A 10,010-nucleotide genomic window follows, 5' to 3' on the forward strand; every position below is an offset into this window, starting at 1 on the left:
TTCCTTCCTTCCTTCCTTCCTGCCTTCCTTCCTTCCTGCCTTCCTTCCTTCCTTCCTTCCTTCCTCCCTCCCTCCCTCCCTCCCTCCCTCCCTCCCTCCCTCCCTCCCTCCCTCCCTCCCTCCCTCCCTCCCTCCCTCCCTCCCTCCCTCCCTCCTCCCCCTCCCTCCCTCCCTCCCTCCCTCCCTCCCTCCCTCCCTCCCTCCCTCCCTCCCTCCCTCCCTCCCACCTCTCTCCCTACTCCCTCCTTCTCTCCCTCCCTCCTCCCTCCTTCTCTCCCTCCCTCCCTCCCTACTCTCTCCTCCCTCTCTCCCAACTCCCTCCATCCCTCCTCCCTCTCCCTCCCTCCCTCCCTCCCTCCCTCCCTCCCTCCCTCCCTCCCTCCCTCCCTCCCTCCCTCCCTCCCTCCCTCCCTCCCTCCCTCCCTCCCTCCCTCCCTCCCTCCCTCCCTCCCCCTCCCTCCCTCCCTCCCTCCCTCCCTCCCTCCCTCCCTCCCTCCCTCCTCCCGCCTCTCTCCCTACTTCCTCCCTCCCTCCCTCCCTCCCTACTCCCTCCCTCTCTCCCTACTCCCTCCCTCCCCTCCCTCCCTACTCCCTCCCTCCCTCCATTACCCAGCATGTTTTATCCCTTCATCAATAATGAAGTAGCTCCCCTCCTGTCTTTGTACCACTGACTCTCTCTCCACACACACACACACACACACACACACACACACACACACACACCAGACACACACACCCTTCACCCCTTCACCTAACCCCCCACCCACCCAACATCAAGTCTAAGATTTCTATTGCATTTGCTAATCACTGTTCAATAATGCAGTGGTGTGTCTCTCTATGCTGTTGAAGGGTCTGAGGCGTCCAGTAACATATGGTGTACCAGTACAGACCAGCCAGCCAGGCCAGTGGTCAGGTTGCTGCTCCTTATCACAAAGGCAGGCAGCAGGGAAAACAACTTGTTTCACTTGTTTTTCAGGGCTTGACTTTTGTTCCCTGCTTGTTAGGTTTAATGAGTGGCTGGCTGGTTATAACAGCCAGTGGAATTTGCGGTGTTAGTTGACACGATGGTTATCTAGAGGGGCGTTTCATTTCCTCTGGAAGCTGCTGCTGTCTCAGTCCATCTCTTATCTGCTGTCTGGTATACCATTTGTCCAGCAGGAACTGACTCACAGAGATCTCTCTCAAATACGACATCATTTTATCATCACAGTTAGATAACTTCATATTGTTTCTATCAATATTGTGTCTCAGCGATATACGGCTTGGCTCTGTGAATGAAGGTCTTTACTTCAGACTTGCAGAGCTCGCGAACTGTGTGTGTGTGTGTGTGTGTGTGTGTGTGTGTGTGTGTGTGTGTGTGTGTGTGTGTGTGTGTGTGTGTGTGTGTGTGTGTGTGTGTGTGTGTGTGTGTGTGTGTGTGTGTGTGTGTGCGTGTGTGTATATTTTGGGGGTTTTGGCTGTGTGTCAGTGTGTATTTTGGAGGTTTTGGCTGTGTGTCAGTGTGTATTTTGGGGGTTTTGGCTGTGTGTCAGTGTGTATTTTGGGGGTTTGGGCTGTGTGTCAGTGTGTATTTTGGGGGATGTGTCAGTGTGTGTGTTTCTGCTCACAACACATCCCCAGTGAAGGATGGTTCCTCTCAGAGCTGCCTGGACATCCCCAGTGAAGGATGGTTCCTCTCAGAGCTGCCTGGACATCAGAGCCGCCCGGACATCCCCAGTGAAGGATGGTTCCTCTCAGAGCTGCCCGGACATCAGAGCTGCCTTGACATGCTGGGTCAGAGATAGATAGTCTCTGACCCAGCATGTTATACAGTAATACAGAATGTTATACAGTAATACAGACTGTTTTACAGTAATACAGAATGTTATACAGAATACAGTAAAGACAACAAGAAGCAGTTAGTATCTTACTGTAAAGACAACAAGAAGCAGTTAGTATCTTACTGTAAAGACAACAAGAAGCAGTTAGTATCTTACTGTAAAGACAACAAGAAGCAGTTAGTATCTTACTGTAAAGACAACAAGAAACAGTTATAATCTTACTGTAAAGACAACAAGAAGCAGTTAGATTCTTACATTAAATACAACAAGAAACAATTAGTATCTTACATTAAATACAACAAGAAACAATTAGTATCTTACATTAACCTTTCTGGCGCAGGCGTTCCGCTAGCGACCCACCTCGACAACATCAGATTTCAAAAAGGCTTTACGGCGAAAGCGTACCATACGATTATCTGAGGACAGCGCCCCGCTTACAAAAGCATACAAACATTTTCAAGCCAAGTAGAGGAGTCACGAAAGTCAGAATTAGCGATAAAATGAATCACCTACCTTTGATGATCTTCACTTGGTTGCAGTAACAAGAGTCCCTGTTACACAATAAATGTTTGTTTTGTTCGATAAAGTTCCTCTTTATGTCCCAAAAACTCAGTTTTGTTGGAGCATTTTGTTCAGTAGTCCACTGGCTCAATGGCGGTTATTACAGTTTTTAATGTCCCGTTGGTAGTACATTTGTGATTGTTGTTTGTCGATTTTGTTATCCAATGATTGTACATTGGCTAATAGTACTGGTGGTAGAGTATTATAAAATACCCAGAGTACTACTTGGTTCTCTTCAGACACCCTTACCAGACAACGAGATCATGCCATAACGGGTCACCTCTGTAATCAAATATGTCATTAACTATTAACTGGATCAAAAGTTCAGCGGCCATTGTTGCTGCGTCAAGAGGAGAGTTAGAGATGACTGGCCTGGTGAAACCAGATTAGACTGAGGGGGGCTGCTTCTAAATAATTTCTGGGGCCGCTCTGCTTACAGAAGCCATCCGGCAGGAGGTCACACACACAGTTTAACGTCATGACAAGTGAAACCCAATCATGTCACAGCCTTGACCACAGGCCTGACCAATGTTCCCTCACATTGTTTGGGGCACTGAGAACATTTTGGGTAACTTGAACATTGTGAGATTGTTGTGTAACTTCCTGGAACGCGTTTCCAGTGATCACTGAGGCTGTACCCTTACAGTTTTAGACCGTAGCAAATAGGCTATTGTGGCTATTTGAGCATAATGTAGGCCTACCAACCAAACCAATGGAGCAAATCCCATAACATTTTCACGTGGAAATAGCTTTTGAAGATACAGCCTGCAGTAGCCTATATGTAGTGTCCAATGAAGGCTGACATTGCATGAGACTTTTATAAACGTTTTTACGTTATGAAGGGCTTAACACTAATTTGTGATATGTTTATTTTTGGTCTGTAACACCATGGGCCAAAAAGGTGACTTTTTGTATTTTTGTACTATTGTATTGTGTTGTATGATGCAAGAAATCACTTTACAAGATACAATGATTATTACCATACAGAGAATCAGACCACGTAGGCTACCCCTCTGCCATTTGGCTTATTAGCATGTTCAAACCTGTCTCAAAATACAACACTGCCCCTTTAATTAAGACATATGCTTTGTCCCTGAATGGCTTTCCAAAGACAGCTAGCCTACAGGTTTTGTCCTCTTGTCGAAAGCAGTAACTCCCCATTGCTGAACTATGCGTGTACAGTGGCTTGTGAAAGTATTCACCCTCCTTGGCATTTTTCCTAATTTGTTGCCTTACAACCTGGAATTAAAATACATTTTTGTGGGGTTTGTATCATTTGAATTAAACAACATGCCTACCACTTTGAAGATGCACAATATATTTTATGCACGCTCCCCAAAAAAATTGGGAGCGTGCATAACTATCCACCCCCCAAAGTCAATTCACCCCCCAAAGTCAATACCAAGTCTCTTGGGGTATTTCTCTATAAGGATGAAACATCTAGCCACTAGGATTCTTGCCCATTCTTCAAGGCAAAACTGCTCCAGCTCCTTCAAGATGGATGGATTTGGCTGGCGCACAGCAATCTTTAAGTGAGACCTCAGGTTCTCAATTGGATTGAGGTCTGGTTTTTGACTAGGCCATTCCAAGACATTTAAATGTTTCCCCTTAAACCACTCGAGTGTTGCGTTAGCAGTATGCTTAGGGCCATTGTCCTGCTGGAAGGGGAACTTCCGTCCCATTCTCAAATCTCTGGAAGACTGAAACAGGTTTCCCTCAAGAATTTCCCTGTATTTAGCGCCATCCACCATTCTTTCAATTCTGACTAGTTTCCCAGTCCCTGCCGATGGAAAAACATCCCCACAGCATGGTGGTGGTAGGATGGTTTTCTCGGGGTGATGAGAGGTGTTAGGTTTGTGCCAGACATAGTGTTTTCCTTGATGGCTAAAAGCTCAATTTTAGTCTCATCTGACCAGAGTACCTTCTTCCATATGTTTGGGGAGTCTTCCACATGCCTTTTGGCGAACACCAAACATGTTTGCTTATTTTTTTTCAGGCCACACTTCTGTAAAGCCCAGCTCTGTGGAATGTACGGCTTAAATTGGTCCTATGGACAGATACTCCAATCTCTGCTGTGAGGCTTTGGCACTCCTTCAGGGTTATCTTTGATCTCTTTGTTGCCTCTCTGATTAATGCCCTCCTTGCCTGGTCCGTGAGTTTTGGTGGGTGACCCTCTCTTGGCAGGTTTGTTGTGGTGACATATTCTTTCCATTTTGAAATAATGGATTTAATGGTGCTCCGTGTGATGTTGACACAAACCTCTTGCCATTAGGGGGCAATATTTTCATTTTTGGAAAAATAACGTTCCCAAAGTAAACAGGCTATTTCTCAGGACAAGATGGTAGAATATGCATATAATTGACAGCTTAGGATAGAAAACACTCTAACGTTTCCAAAACTGTAAAAATATTGTCTGTGAGTATAACAGAACTGATATTTCAGGCAAAAGCCTGAGAAAAATCCAATCAGGAAGTGACTCTTATTTTGAAACCTCTGCGTTCCTATGCCTCCCTTTTGAGCATTGAAAGGGATATCAATCAGATTCCCTTTTCTATGGCTTCCCCTATGTGTCTACAGTCACAAGACATAGTTTCAGGCTTTTATTTTGAAAAATGAGCGTGAACGACAACATTGCGTCAGTGGTCAGCTGGTGGCTCTCAGAGTGATTTGTGCGTAATAGACAAAGGCGGCCATTGCTCCTCTCGCTCCTACTAAGAAGCCAATTGTCCCGGTTGATATATTATTGAATAGATACTTAAAAAACAACTTGAGGATTGATTATAAAAAACATTTGCCATGTTTCTGTCGATATTATGTATCTAATTTGGAATATTTTTCGGCGTTGTCGTGACCGCAATTTCCGGTGGATTTCTCAACAAAACGTGGAGAACAAACGGAGGTGTTTCGGCTATAAAAATAATCATTATGGAACAAAATGAACATTTGCTGTCTAACTGCCAGTCTCGTGAGTGAAAACATCCGAAGCTCATCAAAGGTAAACAATTTAATTTGATTGCTTTTCTGATTTTCGTGACCAAGCTGCCTGCTGCTAGCTGGACATAATGCTATGCTAGGCTATCAATAAACTTACACAAATTATTGTCTTGCTTTGGCTGTAAAGCATAATTTCAAAATCTGAGATGACAGGGTGATTAACAAAAGGCTAAGCTGTGTTTCACTATATTTCACCTGTGATTTCATGAATATGAATATTTTCTAGTAAGATTTTTTGTCCGTTCCGTTATGCTAATTTGTGTAGTGACAATTGACAATTCTCCCGGATCCGGGAGGGGGAGTTTCTTAATGCAACCACAGATTTGAAAAAATGCTTTACGGCGAAAGAACACTTTGCGATTATGTTAGGTCAGCGACTAGACACCCATACAGCCATTTTCCAACCAAGGAGAGTGTCACAAAAGTCAGAAATAACATTAAAGTTAATCACTTACCCTTGATGATCTTCATCTGGTGGCACTCCCAGGTCTCCATGTCAGACAACAAATGTTTGGTTTGTTCAATAAAGTTCATCTTTATGTCCAAATACCTCAGTTTTGTTGGTGCGTTTAGTTCAGAAATCTAAAGGCACAATGCGCGCTCTCAAAACCAAGATGAAAAGTCACAAAAGTACAATAAAAGATAGTAGAAACATGTCAAACGATGTTTAAAATCAATCCTCAGGTTGTTTTTGTCATAAATAATCAATAATATTTCAACCGGACAAAAGCTTTGTTAATGAAAAAGGTAAACAAGAAATGCACACTCCCGATCACCTGCTTGGTTCATGGATGGAAATTTCCACTGTCCTCTCATTGAAAGCGATGTATCTCCCTCATGTTTCAGTGTAAAAGCCTGAAACAATGCCTAAAGACTGGCCACGTATTGAGGAAGCCATAGAGATCGTGAACGGGGTCCTAAGTCTTTGTATGGTGGATAGGCTTTCAATGGAAAAACAGCCTTTCAAAATAATAGTAATTCCTGGTTGGATTTTCCTCTGTTTTTTGCCTGCTATGTCAGTTCTGTTATACTCACAGACATTATGTTAACAGTTTTGGAAACTTTCGAGTGTCTTCTATCCAAATCTACTAATTATATGCATATCCTAGTTTATTGGCCTGAGTAGCAGGCAGTTTAATTTGGGCACGCCTTTCATCCAAATTTCCGAATGCTGCCCCCTACCCTAGTGAAGTTAAATGAGAGAATGGTTTGTCATAGAGAAACTATACTCACTCAGAGGCTCCGCCCAAGTGAACAGACTTTGGTTGTAAACTATGAAACGCGCCCTTCTTTCACCACTATATAAACCCGTTGACGAAAATTTCAACTTCCTGTTCTGAGGATGTGAGGACGACGGTCCTACGTTAAAAGGGCTCAGATAATAACCTAACGGAATTAGCATAATGTTCAATGTGAAGGTGACGATCGACACGCTGAAAGGATGAATTTCAACTAAACCAGCCAGAATATAGCAGGAGCTTAAAGTATGGCAACTTGGTATGAACTTTGAACTATTATTCACGAAAGAAGTGATAGCCGTTGCATTAGCAACAGCAGCTGTAAATGTGGGCTATGAGAGAACGGACAGAGTATCCTTTCTACCACGCTCCAGTTCACCACTAGACATTCTTCAGAGGACAAGAGATCAATGCTGGACAATCCGGCTTTCTATCTACGACCAATCTTCCGAAGCGCAGCTCCGAGTAAATATTTATTGCATTTTCCTTTTTCAAATGGGCGGTTATTTAGAATGCATAAGATACTGTATTTATGATAGCATAGCTGCTTACGGCCTGACAGAGACACAAAATCTCTTTGTTCCTCAGTCTTCCCGCTCTTTTACTCAAAACCCAACCCCCTTTCTTTGTGTAACCAGCCGTCATATCTGTTCCGTCCGCTAGGGACGTTTTCCTTTATGACATAATTTGTAATCAGCTTATGATCCATTCTGTGTAGATGTACTTCTGTGTGATTATTTAGGTATTTAGTAAATAAATAATTAAACCAAATTTTGTATTGCTGATTCAACTTGTTAGCCAGGGTTTGTGAAGATAACCAATAATTTACAACTTTCAGATGAGACTGAATAAAGTGACGATTAAATATTGACTGCTACTGATGTAAAAGATTACTAGGTCTTTTACATCAGAGTTTATTCGGAAGATAACAGCTCTATAAACATTCTTTCGTGGTGCCCCGACATTCCAGTTAATTATATTTACCTGATTAACTTAATTACAGAGAAATTATTTTATAGAATAGCATGCCATATCACTTAATCCGGCATAGCCAAAGACAAGACACTTGATCTGTTATTACCTTTTCTTACCTGTCCTTGCCTGTTCCTTATCTGTTTTTAGCTGTTATTGATTGTTCTTAGCTGTCCTTACCAGTTATTACCTTTTCTTACCTGTCCTTACCGGTTCTTAGCTGTTCTTACCTGTTCAAGTCCAATCAAATCAAATCAAATGTTATTTGTCACATACACATGGTTAGCAGATGTTAATGCGAGTGTAGCGAAATGCTTGTGCTTCTAGTTTCTACAATGCAGTAATAACCAACAAGTAATCTAGCTAACAATTCCAAAACTACTACCTTATAGACACAAGTGTAAGGGGATAAAGAATATGTACATAAAGATATATGAATGAGTGATGGTACAGAGATACAGTAGATGGTATTGAGTGCAGTATATACATATGAGATGAGTATGTAAACAAAGTGGCATAGTTAAAGTGGCTAGTGATACATGTATTACATAAAGATGCAGTAGATGATATAGAGTACAGTATATACGTATGCATATGAGATGAATAATGTAGGGTATGTAAACATTATATTAGGTAGCATTGTTTAAAGTGGCAAGTGATATATTTTACATAATTTCCCATCCATTCACATTATTAAAGTGGCTTGAGTTGAGTCAGTGTGTTGGCAGCAGCCACTCAATGTTAGTGGTGGCTGTTCAACAGTCTGATGGCCTTGAGATAGAAGCTGTTTTTTAGTCTCTCGGTCCCAGCTTTGATGCACCTGTACTGACCTCGCCTTCTGGATGATAGCGGGGTGAACAGGCAGTGGCTCGGGTGGTTGTTGTCCTTGATGATCTTTATGGCCTTCCTGTGACATCGGGTGGTGTAGGTGTCCTGGAGGGCAGGTAGTTTGCCCCCGGTGATGCGTTGTGCAGACCTCACTACCCTCTGGAGAGCCTTACGGTTGTGGGCGGAGCAGTTGCCGTACCAGGCGGTGATACAGCCCGTCAGGATGCTCTCGATTGTGCATCTGTAGAAGTTTGTGAGTGCTTTTGGTGACAAGCCAAATTTCTTCAGCCTCCTGAGGTTGAAGAGGCGCTGCTGCGTCTTCTTCACGATGCTGTCTGTGTGGGTGGACCAATTCAGTTTGTCTGTGATGTGTACGCCGAGGAACTTAAACTGACTACCCTCTCCACTACTGTTCCATCGATGTGGATAGGGGGGTGTTCCCTCTGCTGTTTCCTGAAGTCCACAATCATCTCCTTAGTTTTGTTGACGTTGAGTGTGAGGTTATTTTCCTGACACCACACTCCGATGGGCCTCACCTCCTCCCTGTAGGCCGTCTCGTCGTTGTTGGTAATCAAGCCTACCACTGTTGTGTCGTCCGCAAACTTGATGATTGAGTTGGAGGTGTGTGTGGCCACGCAGTCATGGGTGAACAGGGAGTACAGGAGAGGGATCATAACGCACCCTTGTGTGGCCCCAGTGTTGAGAATCAGCGGGGTGGAGATGCTGTTACCTACCCTCACCACCTGGGGGCAGCCCATCAGGAAGTCCAGTACCCAGTTGCACAGGGCGGGGTCGAGACCCAGGGTCTCGAGCTTGATGACGAGCTTGGAGGGCACTATGGTGTTAAATGCCGAGCTGTAGTCGATGAACAGCATTCTCACATAGGTATTCCTCTTGTCCAGATGGGTTAGGGCAGTGTGCAGTGTTGTTGAGATTGCATCGTCTGTGGACCTATTTGGGCGGTAATCAAATTGGAGTGGGTCTAGGGTGTCAGGTAGGGTGGAGGTGATATGCTCCTTGACTAGTCTCTCCAAAGCACTTCATGATGACGGAAGTGAGTGCTACGGGGCGGTAGTCGTTTAGCTCAGTTACCTTAGCTTTCTTGGGAACAGGAACAATGGTGGCCCTCTTGAAGCATGTGGGAACAACAGACTGGGATAGGGATTGATTGAATATGTCCATAAACACACCAGCCAGCTGGTCTGCGCATGCTCTGAGGGTGCGGCTGGGGATGCCGTCTGGGCCTGCAGCCTTGCGAGGGTTGACACGTTTAAATGTTTTCCTCACGTCGGCTGCAGTGAAGGAGAGTCCGCATGTTTTAGTTGCGGGCCGTGTCAGTGGGACTGTATTGTCCTCAAAGCGTTATTTAGTCTGCCTGGGAGCAAGACATCCTGGTCCGTGACGGGGCTGGTTTTCTTTTTGTAATCCGTGATTGACTGTAGACCCTGCCACATACCTCTTGCGTCTGAGCCGTTGAATTGAGATTCTACTTCGTGGCAGGGCCTTATATGCGTCGCGGAAGTTAGAATAGCAATGATCCAAGGTTTTTCCAGCCCTGGTTGCGCAATCGATATGCTGATAAAATGTAGGGAGTCTT

Source organism: Oncorhynchus mykiss, chromosome 3 (assembly GCF_013265735.2).
Source record: "Oncorhynchus mykiss isolate Arlee chromosome 3, USDA_OmykA_1.1, whole genome shotgun sequence".
NCBI classification, from domain to species: domain Eukaryota; kingdom Metazoa; phylum Chordata; class Actinopteri; order Salmoniformes; family Salmonidae; genus Oncorhynchus; species Oncorhynchus mykiss.